Source organism: Rhagoletis zephyria, unplaced genomic scaffold (genome assembly GCF_001687245.7).
Source record: "Rhagoletis zephyria isolate East Lansing unplaced genomic scaffold, Rhagoletis_zephyria_1.1 Rzeph_scaffold_02346, whole genome shotgun sequence".
Classification (NCBI taxonomy): Eukaryota; Metazoa; Arthropoda; class Insecta; order Diptera; family Tephritidae; genus Rhagoletis; species Rhagoletis zephyria.
In genome coordinates this window covers 23,505-31,034 of record NW_016159430.1, presented here as the reverse complement: position 1 = coordinate 31,034, position 7,530 = coordinate 23,505, and the positions used below count along the sequence as shown (strand labels likewise).

General features: G+C 34.4%; 1 pseudogene; it reads right to left on the bottom strand.

Annotated features, from left to right (window-relative positions):
* Positions 1 to 449: 449 nt before the first annotated feature.
* On the bottom strand, positions 450 to 1,019 carry LOC108366615 (uncharacterized; annotated as a pseudogene).
* Positions 1,020 to 7,530: the final 6,511 nt, after the last annotated feature.

Sequence of the window (7,530 nt, the reverse complement as noted above, 5' to 3'; positions counted from 1 at the left end):
CAAAGGAATTTGTCTTCTTTCAACTTAAATAAATGCATTTTGCAAACAAAAGTGCGTACGTTACTTAGTGCCTTGGTAATGGCGAATTCGTAAGGATCTATTGATTGCATTATAAACATTTTCATTTATTTCATAAACCTACAATTATTTCCATTAAAACCCGGTCCTATGGATGCTAGAAGCGCGAATTCATATAAGGTGGTGTTACCGGAAAATGAATAAATAAATTATATATATGTATATCAGAAAATTAATAAGATGAAATGAAATTATTGTTTGATTCCTAACCAAACCTATGTATGTTAATCAATCGCATAATTGTTTGCCGAACCTTAAAAATATGTTTACATATCCAATTTCGTGAGTAGGTACCTGGTACTCACACCTTTTTTAAGAAGTTTCACTTCTATCATGTGTACGGTGTTACACACGAATTTTTTTTTTTGCTTAAACCTATTGTGGCTTAGGGCCACATATTTTCTAATATCTGCCACTAAATCTTCCTTCCTTTGGTCTGCAAAGACATCTGAAAGTATATGAATTAATTAAGAATTTTCAACACTATTTATAATATTCACCGAAGATAATGTCCATGCATTTCAATTTCAGCAGCGCTTTTTTATTCTGGCGCCCCTCCAAATTGAAATTGGCCACTAGGTCGTCCTTAAGCAGCGCACGCAAAACTCCGTCAACATTGCCTTTGAAACCCTTGGCCTTTATCAGCAACCGCATCTACAAATTTTTTTTAAAGAGATAGCTTTATGTTAAATAATGAATTTAATGCAATCACAAAGTTGCAAATGTAAAAATACATATGTATTACCATAGCTTCAACACTGGCCTTATTCTGGAGTTTCGTCTCCACGGCCAGTAACTCCTCCTCCGATGATAATGGAAGTTTTGAGGACAGCTCCAGTGTCACCAGTGATGCGATTGATGCAGTTATGGGTCCTGGCAGCAATAACCTTACATTCGCGCAGGATTTTACTCTGCGCCTGAACCTCGACCTTTTCCGGCATCTATGAAGTAAAAAACTTGATTAATACATATATATTTTTTTTAAGTGACACGTTCAAAAAGTTACTTTTTCATGGAGGGCTTTCTCAACGGCAGTGAGACGGACTTCTATCTTTCCAAGGCGTTCAAGAACTTCTGGGTGTACAGAAAAAAGCATGCAAATTAAAGTAGAATTAAAATTCAATACTTTTTACCTGCGTGGCTGCTTGAGGGAACTTCGGTGTCCAGGCCACTTGGCGACTTTCCAACTTGTGGGGCGCAAGTTATGTCGAAGCGCCGCTTATTAACACTTCGCTCGCCCTGCGAGCATTCCACCTCCGATTCACAAATTTCTTCGATAATTTCTTCGAACATTACACTAATAAAAATCATTAAATAAATGATGTAATAAAGGAACTAATAATAATTTGTTATTATAAGGTATGCAAAAATACTTATATTTAATATCATTTCTACTTATAAATACCTCTTTATCAGAAAATTTTGCTAAATTAATATCTAAACAAGTTGAAGAATCTACTGGTTGTTCAAAATAATTTTCTATGTCAGTTAAAACGAGGGCTATAAAAACATCGGATTCAACATGTTCCCCGATAATTTTTATGGGCCCCGTTTTATCACTGTAGCAAAAACTATCTTTATCCTTTTTATAATTTAATATAAATGAGCCCAATTTGGAGACTTTATCAGGATCTGCAACAAAATTTTTTCTTTTTAAATATCGGTTTTTCAGTTGTTGCAATACTTTGTCTGATTTTCTTAAGATTTTTTTTAAAGTTTGCATATAATTTTCAAATTTATAAGCGGAAAAGCTATCTAATGGTCCAAACTGTTTAACGCAATCAACTAAATGAAGCAAACCATGAACATTAAAACTAATTAAATGATTACCGTATAATTGACCAAATAATTTAACGAATTCTTTTAACTTTTCTTGAGACATATTTATATCATTTGTCCTCTCAGAAGAGAGAAGCCGAATTCCCGCATGAAGCAAAAGAAAAGGGTAGTACAGGTCGTCGCGAACACAATCTTTTAAAACAAATATGCCTGTATACAATAACAACTGACGGAATTCTGTAGATTTCCAATTATTTACTTCATCGAAATCTCTTGAAATTCTACAAAGTTCCGAGGGAACCGATTTTGCGAGAGATCGCAATCGTTCGTTCATTAATACAAGATTTCCTTTAGGAATAATCAATTTTAATAATTTTTTCATTACACCGAAATCTATTAAATGCATTGGGTCCAAAGGAAACTGAGAAACCATGCCGAAATTTGCAGTTTCTAATAAACTCTTCCGCTCTCTATACTCAGGACGATGATGCTCCTTGCCTCTTCTATTCTTAAAAGTTTCATCTGAGCGAGCTAATCCGACATTTACTGAAAGACTAATTCTTCTGTTTAGGTATTGGCTGGGACATAGGCACTTCGGACAACTATTTTTCCCTGTGTGGGATATTACTCCACTAACAAAGGCGCGGGCTGAGGAATCACAGGTAAAGGATCTCACACTAAAGTGCTTTATTACCTGATTTCTACCTACTTTTAATCCATTAGCTTTTAAAATTAAGACCTCATCACAAAACTTTTTAAGGAAATCTTCGGGATTACTAGGTTTGCCTTTTCCTTGAAAGCATGCAATTACAAACGGACTGATCTTTGGATAACTTACTAATGAGCCCAAAATTGGCCATACACAATTTTTAGAAGAATTACGAAGCATGAGGCCATCAATTCCTACGTCGATTTCTACTCGCTCGCTCGCTTCTAAGAAATCAAACGCAGGTGAGTTAAAATTACTTTCAATACCGATATACAAAAACTCTCCACCTGGTATATTGTCAATATCAACTTTTTCTCTGTTTGTTCCAAGGAGAGTTTTTGCAGATAAGGGGAAAAATTTAATATCGACTTTATTCAAAGTTTGCAATAAATCAGTGACAGTGTTATGAGATACGTTTTTACTAATAGCCCACGCCTTTAACTCCAGACATTTATCTTTAGGACTTTCATGTTCAATTTCCTCTTCACTAGAAAAATCATCTTCAAAAAAATACCGAACATCACTGTCACTATCACTATCCACGGCGCTACTAGTACAAGGAACATCATCGTATATACCTATACTATACTTGAATTAATACTAGATCCGTTTGAATCCTCTTGCTCAGATTCATTTAATCTGAGAAATTTTGCCACCGTAGCTTCAAACTCCGCCTTTTCTTTACTCAAGAGGTTAGCAAATATCTTCTTATTCATATTTTTATGGTATTATACGATATTTTATGTAATATATACGTAAGTAATATAGTAATATATATGTACGTAAGTCTATCTCCTATAACTAATTTAACTTATCTTTTTAACCAGAACACCACGCAAATCCACGCTGGGGACTAAAATAAAAAGATTTATAGAAAGGTTGAAATCCTTAATGAAGTAGAATAAGAAATTTTAGTTTTTTATAGCTTTTAGATACATAGGTTAAAGAATATAAAGCGCGGCTGGCAGAAAATAACAGATTTCGCTGGCAGCACTGATATAAAGTAACAATGCCTTCTATAATTGCACGCAGAGGATATAACGTTTTCGTGCCTTTAAAATTTATTTTACAACTTTCAAGGACCAAATGCTGGTAAAATGTATGTACATATCGTTACCTTAATTCACAGAAGCCCTAACCAACATAACTGCGTTTTTCACACATATGTATGATATATTAAAATACATCTCTAAATTTGAACGGATTAGTATCAAAAACAAGAGAGTTATGCCACTTTTTAAAAGGCTTATCTGCAGTTTTCGATTTTCTTTTGATAATGGTTTTTTCTTCTCCTGTAAGATATAAAATTTGCTGATTAGGGCCTTTGTGAATTAAGGTAATGGGTTCCAAAAAGCGTCAACTCGAAAATAGCACCCCCTGACCTGCCAAATTAAAACTTAAATTGGACAACTTTATCTTCTGGCATTTAAAAATAAACGAAACGGATGCTTTATATTGATGCGCTTTGGAAAACTAAATCTCACATATCTGCACCGCATGTGTTTACATATGTATATATATATATACATATGTATATATTTCGACTGCACTTTCTTATTTTTACCTACATACATATACACATGTACATAGGTAGTTGCATAGTTGCAGCTGCGCTTTGTACAAATGCACTTATACTTCATTTTCTTTTGTTTAAATGAATACAAATTCTACACACCCTGCAGTGAAACCCCAAACTAGTCAGGAAAAATACTAGTTTACAACCAGAATTTCCTGACTGAAACCGAACTAGTTCAAAAGTGATCAGACTTGTAGTAAGTACAAAAAGATTTATTCATGCCCAGTTTTATTTGACTTCGACAGTTTAATACAATAGAGTACACGAAATATTATAACTTTTATTTGAGTATATGGTAAACCGTTAAAGCGAGTACGTACTCGCAATTTTACCATACCTGTTAAATAATGATATTAATATTCATAATGATTATTAATTAAACCATGTTTTTTTGGATAACCGTTTAATGATTGAATACCGACATTGGCACCTGCTTAATGATTAATAATTAATTACTTAAACAAAATATTTTAATTAATTCGTGAACTTTAATTACATCATTATTTAATTATTTTTTATCATTTTCAATTATTTTTAACTTTTTTTTAATTACACGATTAATATAATTATTTGATTAATTTCAATTATCAATCAACAAGCCAAAGTATAGACACATATTAAGAATATTTAATAACTGCTTGAATTATTTATTTATTTTATTCTTATCCAAATCTCAAATTTTAAACACTAATTATTACTTTTAAAAAAATTTTTATTCACTTAGTTCACTCAAAAATTAACTAAGGTATCTTTTTATTTTTAACTAAAATGTTTTCCATATTCAAGCTTTTACTTTTAATAAATTTAATCGAAAATTAATTTAAATTTATGTTCGAAAGTTTGAAATATGTATGTATTTATTTTTCCTTTTAATAAATACTCAAAAAATTTAACACCACATAAAATTGTGTAATGTATTAAAGTGTACTTAATCAAAAGTTTTTTATTGTATATTCATGAATTTATTATATTTTTTGACTTCCAAAGTAGTCATTTTGGCCTATAATTATACTAGTATTTTTCTGTCTATTTTGAACTAGTATGAGACTGGTATATTTCTGACCGAAATCTGACAATTGCCATCTCGTAGGACATCCCCGTGTTAAAAATACCAGTTGATTGCATGGAAAAAAGATAGTTGGCTGACTAGTTGGGCATGCAGTTCATACTAGTTGTGAGGTAGTTTATAACTAGTACATTTGACTACAGGGCATTTATGCAACTGTTTCCACACATACATATGTAAGTACACAGATAGGTACCTAGCCAGCATTTGGTCGATGCAACTAGAACTGATGCAAATATTGCTCTTGACCGAAAATGACTGTTTTTCAAAACGCATCAGTTGTTGAGTATACAATCTTGAAATGATAATTTACACAATTTACAAACAACTCAGCCTGCAAAAATTAAGTACCTCAATCTGCCGTTATTTGAAAATAAAAGAAACTGATGCGCTTAGGAAAACGGACATTCTACTGCACTTTTCACATGTTTCACCGCACTTTTTGTTGTTTACATATCGGACACGATCTTCATGCGAAATGCGAAAAACTATTTCTTAGCAAATGTTAGTCATATGGGCAAGGAAGACTTTACCTTAGGTTTTTCAAGCAAATTATAACAAAAATTTGCTCCAGCTTTTGCTGAAAGATGAATAAAAGCTCTGTGTACATTTTTAGTGCATTATTATAATTCCAAAAATTCCAAATGTTGAGTTATCAGTTTTGAAGATCGTGTGCAATATGTACCTAGTTGCAGCTGGAGCATTATACTGCAGTTTTAAAGTACCTATGTATATATTTCCACCGCACTTTCTTCTTTTTACCTAAATATGTACACATTTAGGTAGTTGCAGCTGGAGCATTCTACTGCACTCTTTACATATTCGTACACTTTATAATTTTTGTTTATATACATACGTACATGTGTACATATGTAGGTATTTGCAGCTCCACTACACTTTGTAAAACAGTCAAAGGCTGGCACTCTATTGCACTTTTCACTGCACTTTCTCTTATTGCTTACTCAGATACAAGTCGTTAGTGATACTGCAAAACGATCATCGACATCAGCCAAAAGAAGACATTTTCGTCATTAGGAAAGTTTTACAGTTTTACCTACGATATGACCACAAGTAGCTACATATTTAGTAGCGGCTGGAACAACCGGCTTTCTTAATATGTATTTAAAGAATAAAACTCACCGAACAATGTTTGTAGCTGCTGTTTGAGGGCTGTTTAGGCCCATACCTAAATATGCTGCACCACCCTAATGTGCGTTAAATAATTTTGTATCTGAGTGCACACACACATATATAAGATACGGCTAACATTCCAGCCGTTAACAATATGCCCCGCCGTACGGTAACGAAGGTTACTGTTCGGCGGGCTCAAACCCTTTTTCGTTTATTGGCACTCCATCACTTCCTAGAAGACCAGCAGAGCGACTGCCAGCCACCACACCACGTCAGCAAGGTAATTTCATCAAGCTATTAGCAAAATTTATAGTGAAATTCACTCTGTTTTATTAAACATTTTGTCTCAACAAATAAAGCAAACATTTGTTATTATTGTTAACCATTAAATACTAATACGCTGTTGTTTTTTTCACTTATTTTCTTTACGTGCGAACGCCTTAACAATTCCAAGACGCCGGCGCGTAAATATTGGTCCTTCTCAGCCGAGAAATTGACCTCCGAGTACTCCACAGTGCCAAAAATACAGTCCACACGCACCACTGCCGCTTGATCGCCACATTACCACAATTTGCAAGGATCATCTGCCAGTTGAAGGCTTTTTTATTATTGATACACCGAAAAGGACATAGGATACACTGCCACTTGATCGCTACATTTGCCACAGCAGCAACAGTTCCAGCAACTTATTTTATCGAAAAAGCAGCACTTCCATTTACAAAGGTACGTGGTTTTGATTTCACACCTCTGTGCACTTTCAAACATCATTTATAAAATCGAGTGTCAAACAAAAATATCGCGGGTGAATTTGTGGAGGATGGTTCCGTGCGCAGAAGTGGAAAACTCTTGACTGCCATTCACCTGGGAGTGACCAGAAGCGATTCTTGTGCGTACGGTTCAAATCGCAGCTCACAACGTCCGGATATTTATATCCACGTATCCTCTGGGTAGCAACCAAACACCCGTTTGGGAGCGAGCTAAAGTGAGAAGGCGTAAAACTTCGCGTGCGCTGGGTTTGGGTCCCGCCACGTTAAAACCCCGCCCAATGAAAAGAAGCAAACAGCCTCGGATGAGACCCCCTTTTTCTGATGACGACCACGGCAAACGTATAAAGGACTATGATTTAAGGGTATGCACCTGGAATATCCGGACCCTTAATGGGGAAGGTGCCTCTGCCCGGCTGGTTGATGT